The sequence below is a fragment of the Cryptomeria japonica genome, chromosome 1 (genome assembly GCF_030272615.1).
Source record: "Cryptomeria japonica chromosome 1, Sugi_1.0, whole genome shotgun sequence".
In the NCBI taxonomy this organism is placed as follows: Eukaryota; Viridiplantae; Streptophyta; class Pinopsida; order Cupressales; family Cupressaceae; genus Cryptomeria; species Cryptomeria japonica.
In genome coordinates this window covers 428075430-428086173 of record NC_081405.1, presented here as the reverse complement: position 1 = coordinate 428086173, position 10744 = coordinate 428075430, and positions in this window count along the sequence as shown.

The window sequence follows — 10744 nt, the reverse complement described above, 5'->3', positions numbered from 1 at the left end:
TGTTCTCTTTCGGAACTGTCACCTCTTCAGACACCTACCACTTCTAGGGACAAGATAGAAAAGGAGTTGGAGGAAGAGATGTCTTTAATAGAAGCATCCAATTTTTCTTTAGTTCTATACTTTTACTAATAGCTTTTTGAAAGTTACTATATTAATCCTCACTAGATTTAGGCTTTTTAATGCACTTTCTTGGAAAATGCCCATGTTCATGATAAAAATTGCATCTAAATGGTCTAGGCTCATGGTCAATGCTTTGAGTGAGCAAACTCTATCAGTTTCAGATTAATGGATTCAGGAAGTGCATCAAGAAGATGAACTTCCATACAAATACAGGCAACTAATTTATAATGTGTTTTCTGTTAGGCAGATATCATGTTTTGTCTGTCCCAAAAGCTTTTTCCATTTCATTCAGTGCTTTCCTCGTTCCATAAGAGCAAAGGAAGAAATGAGAGTCTTACCTAGGCTAGCACATGAGAGGCTATTTTTTCTATTGGATAAAAATCAAGTGCCTAGTGATTCACATATAGATCACATGAGCCAAAAATCAAGGACTACATCGAAAAATCAAGTCCATCTCCTTTTTAACAAAGAATGTTGCAATGAACAGAAGCCCTCCCACACAATGCAATGCTAATAGCCCTTTAAATCTTTAGTCTCCATTCTCTATCCACCCAAATTTCCAACAATTTGTAGGAGGGCCAAGCACCTATAAGTTTACCCGCTAAAGTATACTAATTTTTTTTGCAAATTAGATCTGTTGATTCCCTCCAAGGAATGTCAAAGGGGGAATGTTATCCTAGCATTTGACCATCTGAAGATTTTCATTGATTTCCCCAAGATTGAGCAAATTTGTAGTAAAGGCATTAAAATCGGAACATGGTTTCACTTCATGGCCCACTCCAACACCTTTGCAAGAATGGGGAGCCATGAGGGCATGCTGTAGTAGGCAGTTGATGATAGAATACATGGTTTGGCACAACTATATTGAACCAAAACTTGTCTCTAATGATTAAAGAAATGTCTACAAAAGACAATGGTGACTAAGCAAAGGTATACTAGAAAGAAAATACAGTAGCAACCATTGTCGAGCTAGCTGACCACTAGCTACAATCCTAGCACTAAAAACTTTCTTGCCAAATCACTCATTTTATATCTTTAAGTTCAAACAACCTTAATTGATCTCTACATTTTTTCTAGTAAGACCAATGTTACGCAATAGAGTACTCTTACAGCAAGATGTAGAGCTCAACTACATCATATCCACCAACCTAGAAAATATGATACACGATATACGATAAACTATGGCTAATATATGAACATGTATGAATCCAATAAAAAAACATATATCCAAAACACAATTATTCTTGTATTCCTCACTTTTTTTCTTATACAAAGTTTTAAGCACATCTTGAACTATAATTTTATGTGCCTTGGTCTTGAACTCATACATTCTCGAATCAATCAATCACAATAAATCTACGTAATCCGGGGACACATCCCCATCCTAAAATCCCCTGTCCTCGTCTTGGGGACATTTTGGGGACGTGGGGACGACCAGTGGATGTCCCCCCCATCGCCAATCTGCCAAAAAATTGAGACATCTCAGAAATGAGGGAATGTCAGCCCCAGCCATGGAGGACATCACAGATGGGTTTTTTTTTTTGCAACTTAAAAACATAACAAAACAACATTTTTTTAAATTTCTTTATTTCTATTGTGGGCCCCTACCTTCAAAAACACCCTAAAGTTGTTGCTTCACTCGTTTTGACTCATTTGGTCATTTGTGTGAAGAAAAAACTTGGAGCAGCAAGAGGGTTTGAAGGAAGGCATTGAAAGAGGAGGTGTAGCAGTGAATAGAAGGCAAAGTGGTTCAACCTAGGGCAAGTATCTTCCTTCAAGCTTAAAAGAGGTAAGTTTCATTCCTCCATTTTCCTATTCTCTATTTTGTTTTCAAAATTTGAATAATGTAATGAGATAAATGTCTGATTTTTTTTATTTTTTATTTTTTTATTATTCTGTATTTTATTTGTTTAAACTTTCAGTCAAACTCAAAAAAAAAAAGAGCAACAATGAGGGTGATAATAGTAGTGAGAATGAAGTGGAAGTGGTTGGTGGAAATGCAAGTCGAAGTGTTGAGAGAAGTAGTGGGCAACAACCTAATATATTTAAGTGCCCTTTAAAAATTATGGAAACATATGCAAATGACCCTTTCAGTGTAAAAAAAACCTTTTCTCCAATATATTACACCTAGGGTGAAAGGAAAAGAAATTCATGAGGCACTAGGGTGTGGGATTGTCATGTTTGCTTGACATATTTTAGGGCTAGTTACACAAGGGTAAAATCTCATTTTTTGGGTGTTCCGGGCCATAGGGTCAAATCTTGTCTGAAACTAAAACATGAGGAGAGGATATAGTGTCATAGATTGCATATGGAGGTAAAAATGGGGAAACAAGGTGTCGCAATGCCGACACCTTTTACATGTTCACAAACATTTGGGCCTATGACACCCACTATTTGTAGTAGTAGTCAAATTGAGACGAGATGAAAGAGGAAGATGGGCAATGAGAAGGGAGGGTTACTAGAAGCTTTGTTTAATGCACAAGGACGTGAAGCTACAGGAACATCCATTGTTAGATTTTTTTTTACTAATGTCATCCCATTTCATGTGGCACGTTCCTCTTCAAACAAATGGTCAAAGATATAGCCACTATTGGTCTTACATTCACACCCCTTAGAGATCATAAGCTACAAACTACTCTTCTAGACAAAGTATTCCAAGGTTAATGTGCTAATGGAGGATATGAGACGAACTTGAATGAGGTTTGGTTACTTTATTGTGATGGATGGGTGGAGTGATGTTAGACATCAACCACTCATCAATATGATTGTCACATGCCTTACTAATTCTTATATTCTAAAAGTCGTTGATTGTTCAAGGAAGCGTAAGGATGTAGATGTAATATCCCCGATTTTGTAAAGACTCGTCAAGAGCCTTGGAATAGAGACTTCGAAGGGGCCAACGATTTATCAACCAACGATGATGGAAGATCAATCAACTGTGTTAATATTGTAAGGTGGCAAATAGAATGAATCATTATTAAGGGAGCAATCATGATAATTGTTACCATTGGTGTGCAGTGCCGATAGAAGGCACGAGTTGATTGATTAAATAGCAATGTTTACAATATCAAGTGATGTGATTCATACTACCATGTCACCATACAATGATGTGAATAAGGAACGATAACACGAGGAGGAAGAGACTTAGACCAAGGGTGATAAATAGATTAGAATAATGTTAATAGCGATGGGTATATGTTATTGACCGTAATAAGAATTAGTAAATAATGATAGCAAAGAGGGTGATATTAGCAAGTCGAAAGAGTCATGAAGACAACTAGCTGTCACCAATTGACAATGTCGATTAAGACAGATACCAAACTACTAATTATAGATTAATCGATATTGGTCTACTAATGAATAAGACTAATCGCTATGGTGTGATTAGCATAAAAAAGGATCGATTCACCTTGTTATGAATAAGTGCAGCTAATCTTAAGGAGATGCAATTAAGGAAAGACATGTCCTTTTAAAGGTAGCCATTCCCACATGCAAGGTATAAGATGAAGTTCAAACATATTCCAACAACATTGAAGGAGTTTATCCATTTATTTCTTATCTAGTTAGGATTGCTTAGATTAAGCATTACCTTTGGCTCACAAAACGGTTGCATAAGGAACAATTTCAAAATTAGGGAGAGCACCAAATTGTCACATGCTTCTACAGCTATACCAGGAGCAACATCCCTTTATATTGTTGCAAGCATATAAGCTATACTAGGAACAAAAACGTATCATAGTAAGGTGATACCCATATCTACCTCTGCATGTTCCCATTGACACATTAGACACAACAATGCATATAGCTTTATAGTTGTTCTTTATAAGGATCTAAATTCAGACATATAATCATCAAGAGATTACAGCTTTATATCTATATACTAGGAGTTTTACATCAATAAATCAAGTGACATCGAGATCCCTTTGTATGCTTACTCATCTCCAAATATGAGACAACAAGTAATCTTATTATTCTACAAACCAAATAATTGTGTATATATTTTATAGTCATATAAGAGATAGCATCAATATCAATTATATTTCATAATTAATACCATTTGCAAGGTGATATCAACACATAGTCAAGATCAGTAAGGAAAGAAATCTCTTGAAATTAATCTTTGCAAATTGAATATTCCTATTTCATAAGTTATAAAATAAGAGGGACATTACAATAGAGTTCTAGTTTAGCATTTTGAGAGATGCCATATAGGAGGTTGGGGTTGCTAATGTTGTACAAGTGATCATTGATTCAACACATGTCTGCAAATCAACAGGTTTGATGGCGGAGGGCGCTTACAAGCAGAGATTACTTTAGTGGCGAATTTTTCATGTCGGCGACCTGGGAAATGGCGAATATTTTGTACCGACTGAGGGTGGCCATGTCGCCAGAACATTTTCAGTTTCCATCAAATTCACGACCCAATCGCCATATGTTTTATGTAATTAAATGTTTCTATGTGAGGATTTCGCCAATACAATATACGGTGGACACGGTAAATTTAATTTTTTTGCCTACACTCTCTGAGGTTGCTTTAATAGATGATCATAATTCGCCTATAGGCATATGAAGATTTGTTAGCCAAGAGGACCCAATTCGCCCGACATTTTGCCGACGCGTGTTTCCATTCACCCCAACTTTCGCCAACTCTATTGTATTTGCCAATTATTTAGACAACCCATAATCACCTTGAAAATTACATAAGTCGTGTTATAGTTAGGTGGGATTCGCTACATATTTGTATACCATATAAAATTCTCATGGAATTCGCCATATAAGGATTGGTATAAATACATTCAAAGATCAGATCTATCTCTACACAATTTGGTGGGTTCTAGGCTTTGAATTCCGATTAATAGCGTAGTTTTAGACCAAGGAAAATCATTGTTGTTGACTGCATTGACGACTGCTAGTGACCTAAAGGTGAGCGATCATATTTTTGAAGTGTTATAATATTATTCTGAATTTATCTATATTTGTTTGCACTGTTGAGTTCATTCTTATTCAGTGGGGACCCGTCAGTGCCAAGTGGTCAGTCGGGAGATTTAGACCTCAGACATCTAGATTGTAGGTCATAGGGCCAATGAAACATATATTATACTTTATAGTCTATTATTGCTTGTTCAACAAATTGATATTTTTTTGGCAACTTTTATTTCGTTGGAGATGTCGAACAGGAAGAAGGGTAGGAAACCTGAATGTGGGGAAGGCCATGAGAGGCCAACAAAAAACAAAATGTTGTCTTCGTACTTTGGCTTTGGAAAAAGATTGTGGTGAAAATCAGGAAGGTACATCATCACAAGTACAAGTACAAAATTCACAACCTACACCGCATATTGAAGATGACAGCGAACCTGATATCTCAGATCATGATGATCTTGAAGAAGATTACCTGGTAGATGCCCAAGTTAGCCGAAATGATATAATCGACTTGGGTGATAATGCCATTGATGATAATGCACGGAAGGGGAAAAGAAAAGCCAGATCAAAACAAGATCAACCACAATCAAAAAAGGATCGGGAGTGGGATATGTTAGTGAGGAATTTTCAAATTAATTGGGCATCAAAGTATCCATTCATTGAACCAGTGGAGAATCCAATTGAAGGCGAGCCTCCAATAGAATGTAGGTGTAATATTTGCACTTGGAAACATAACAAGGACATTAGGTTGCAGCAAAAATTTGACACCATAGAAAAACATATGGGTAAAGTTTATGAAAAACAAATGATAGATAGAGTTGAAAATTCAATGATAAGATGGAAAACAAAGGAGAAATGTAAGCATGTGAGGAATGCCGAAGAGTATTATTTTCATGAGTAAATATAGACGAAGCCTGCTGAAGTTAATGGTTCTATTGAAGCTAGTTTTGGAAAAGCAATGCAAATAGATCAATTAGTGGTTTATTACACTTTTTGAAAGTTCCTAACCATCCTAATAGACACTAGTTAGTAAACAGTGGATGGGAATAGGCAAGTTGTCTTGCTGGGGTTGAAAAAGATGTAAAGGAAAAAATAAGAGAGTCAAACTTTATTGCATTTTTTTTAGACGAAGTTACAACAATAGACAATACTTCATGGGTATGCATGCATATTTATACTGTATAGAATCATGCCTGCCAACCTCATCTACTATTTGTTGCTAAAATGAAGGAGAGTGCGACAACGGAAAATTTATTTCAACTAGTAAAGAGAAGTTTAATTGAATATGGAGGTATGGATGGCATGAAGGTTGCCAAAAAATTGGTATGTGTTGGAGCAGATGGAGCTTTAGTAATGCAAGGTCACATGAACAGTCTTTGTAGAAAGATTGAAACTTCATTTGCACCGTACATTACGACAATTCACTGCATGACTCACATAATGAATCTAGCTTTTGGGATTGTGAGCAAGTATGCTTCGGTAAATTTTTTTTGAAATTTTAATAAGAGAGCTCTACTCACACTTCTGTCGAAGTCCCAAGCGATTTATGGAATTTCAACACTTTGTTGATGGAATAACTGATGGGAACAAGCTTCTCAAGGATAATGATACCAGATATATCTCTTTGGATGGTTCAACGCATTGAGTTTTTTCAGAATATCCATCCTTGATTGGACTATTTCACACAACTCATGACGAATCAGAGCAACCGAAATTTCCTGACCTTTTTCGGAGGTTAAGTAATCTAGAGACACTCTTAACTTTAGCAGCTCTTCTTCCCATGCTAGAGGAAATGAGGAATATTATGAAGGATGCCCAACAAAGAGCTCTGTATATTGCAGAATATGCTACGCTGCGTAAGATGACATGCATGATCCTCAACAATCTCTATCAAAATCAACCAACACTATTTGATGAAAAATTTGTTAAGTGGCAGACACTCACAGATTTGAACAATCCTGATAACTTTTTACAAATCGGTGCAAATGGGGAGATATGTGCCAATGTACGGGGAGTTGAGATACCAATGCACTTCTATGCCATGGTTGACCCCGAGGAACCAGGAAAGCGCCCCAGGAAGCAACTAGCACGAGTTACAAGGGAAGATTTTGACAAGATTGTTGAGTCTGTAACTACTTCTATGAAGAAAATTGCCTATGATCTTTCTTCACAAATTAGAAGCAGATTCCCTCCTGACAACCTACTCGAAGCCATGTCTATTGTGTTTCCTCAATATTGAAGCCTCAACAGTGCAGCTGATTTTTGAAGTAAGCTACTGACTTTGATAAAACTTGCATATCCAGAGAATTGAATGGAGTAACTATAAATGGAATATTAGACGAAACTCGTCTTAGAGAGCAATCATCTCGTTTTGCATATACTATGAGGGAACAATATGGCACAATGGAGAACCCCGTGAAGAGGGATCAATAACAAGGCTTTGGAAATATATAGTTGAGAACACAACGTTGCGTGATTCAATGCTAGAATATTTGAATCTTGTTGATTTATGTCTTACCATGATATTGGGTTCAGAGTTTTCAGTGCTTTGGGGTTCCTAAAATCAAAGCTAAGAAACAAACTAGACAAAAATTTGGAAAATTGCTTGAGGCTCTATACATCCAAGTATGATGTCCACACTTTTCCTTACGATAGGGTACTGCAAATCTGGAGGTCCAAATGTGAAAGAAGATGTTTGGGCAACACTTCAAACCAAAGTGCCAGTGGGACTATTGACTCATGTACTGGACCTACTGGTAGCATTGAGATGCAATTCAACAAAGGTATGCAGACTCAGAGTGAAGGAAACATAGGCAAGAATCAAGAAAGCTCTGAATTTGATGAGGATGAATGACAACTGTAAGAGATTGGTATTTATTAATCTTATTACTGTATCTCATCATTCATATTACAAAAGCATATTATTATGGTTGATAACTTAATGATATTTTATGAGTCTGTCAACTTTTTGCAATTAGAATTTAATATTTATTTGTAATTGTATTTTTCAACTTTCTATTTCCAGATTTAAAATAGCATAATAAAAGACCATAATGTGCTTATTGATACAAAGATGTTTATTTAGACACGTTGAGAACTTAGATTTTCATTAATTCTTTCAAAATATAGCCATATGGTACAATTCATTCAATACACCACTCTGTGCGATTCTCCATGCAAAAGTTATTTCAAGTGATGCCAAATTCCAAACAGAAAAAACATAAAACCTTGAAATTAAGAGTAAAAGCAGAAAACTGTGCAATACATACTATGATTCTTAAGATTTATGTGTCAGTTTTTGTAGGGTGCTCCACTCTTCGTCTGATGGAAGGTCAATATTTTTTAAACTATGGAAAGTCAACTGCAACTTCATGAACAATTCATATTTAGAAGAGTAACTTGACATCATTGTTTCACCCAATACCGCATTCAGAGTTGTAAATGGTTGGATGAATTCCAGAAAGCTTTGGGGAGTTGTGTTCTTAGGAAGCAAGTCTAAATTAGGCTTCATTTTTATCTCCATGTTTTTCTTGTAAGCTTCTTTTCCAATGAATTTATTTGATGGGTCAACGGTCTTAGGCAAACCAAGTTTAATCAAAGTAATTGTCTTTTCTTGCAGCTTCAATATCTTTTTGCCACATTTATCCATAACTTCTGATGTTTCCCTTAGTTTCTAGCATTTTTGAAGGATAGGTGATGTTTTAACTGTGACATCAATGCGGCTGTTAATTCCCTTGGATGCCAAATAGCTCACTGGTACTGTAGACTACTTGCAAAATCTGTTTAGCCATATCCTCTTTTGAATAAACATGTATGCTCTTCTCAATGTGCCCTTTGATTTTCATATAAATTAATCTCAGACTTTCATTCAATCCAAACCATTCACACAACTTGTCACTCCTCTGCATTATTTGCCCTCAAATGTTTTCTTGTATATACTTCGTTGTATTTTTCATATTATCTTTCAATCTATCCTCCGAAGTTTTAATTTTATCATTTGTTTTGTGCAGGTCTTCTTTCATTTGTGCACATTTTTTTCTTTCTTCCTCTACTTCCTCTTCCAAATGTTTTGCTTTTTCCTTCTCATGATCCATTAGGCCCTGTATTTTTCTTAATTCGGCAACAACAGACTCATAACTTTTGTATAATTTTTGAAAATTGGCTCTTTCCTCATCAATTTTTTTATTGCTTTAAGCCAGTTTTTCACTCAGGTCTTTCAATTTTGCATCCGTCTTTTCCTGCTCTGCAATTTCTACTACAGAGCCTTAATTTTTTATCCTTTTCTGTCAATCATTGCACTTGTTATCTGTTGCTTTCCTCTTTGATTTTTCGTTTGCCAGGTCTGCCTGTAACTTTTCTATTTGTTTTTCTAATTTATTTTTTTCTCTCTCCACCTTTAGCGGTGAAGTGTAGACCACTTCATTAGTCCTTTTTGACAAACTAATTTTGTGCACATTATGTACTTTGAAAAAATCCATTTGGAGGGTGCTAACTTGAAATTCAGAGGGATCTATATGACTATGTGGTGGATTTTTATCTTTAGTTGGGGGCATAACAACCATGAACTCCATCATATCTTTGTGCGGGTCATATGTTGGAAATACCCCATTCCTTGCAGGCTATTCGTCTAAAACTTCAGTTAGGGTGTTCATATTTTTCATAGTAATCACGAAATTGAAAATCTAGGCTTGCTGAAGCAATTGAATGTTTGAAAGGTGACATAGCAGAGGCTCCGGTTCCACCTATGCCTATGGTTTTAACTAATGCATTACGAGGATTACCAACAACCATTCCTAATCTTGTCCCACTGTCACTTTCATGTGTAGTTTTTATAGTCTTTTGAGGGGTCTGATCTGAAGCTGTAAATGATAGATTTGTAGTGTCAGTGGCACTTGATATAGGATTCTGAATAGTATGAGTATCTACCACTAGTGGCCTCTTGCGAGAGATATTTTGTTGTTGCACTTGTCCAACACCAAGACAACTAGTATCAGTAGTAGCACCCATGCCAACCTCACCAATCGTAGTGGCACTTGACTGAACGCTGATAGGAATACTATCCCCATATTCCCCACCAGTGGTAGTGGCACTTGATTCACCACCAATGAGAATACCATGATGTGGTGGTGGTTGTGGATTTGAACCTGAAACAAATGCAAGTGGACCCTGAGGGTAATGAATAATACCTTTCCGTGATGAATCTGAAGAATCAAGTCCAATGACTAGTTTAACATGAGCTTTTGATATTGAATTTGATGGAAGTTGTACCTCAAGTGGATACCAAATGCCTTCTCCTCCGGGACTTAGACCACCACCTTCAAAACCCATTTTTTCCACAATGTTTGCCCCTTTGCTATATTTTTTTTTCATGGACTCATTGTCTCCACCTAATCTTTTAGGGACTGTAGTAGTTGTTGGAGTAGGCTCAACCTCATCCTCATTTTCATCTTCACTCCTGTCATATGCTGTTGTGGGATGCTCCATATTCCACAATTTGCTAAACTCTTTATCCTCGTCGATGGACTCAAATTTTGCATTGGTCTTTGGTTCACCGAGATTCTTCCTCATAGTCCAAAAATCATTTATTTTGGTTTGAGTCCAATAACTATCTTTACATTCTTGCAAAATTGTTTTGGGAATAGATTTGTTTGATGGATTAACATATTTCTGGTAAAAATTATAGGACCTCCTATTTTGGATGCCC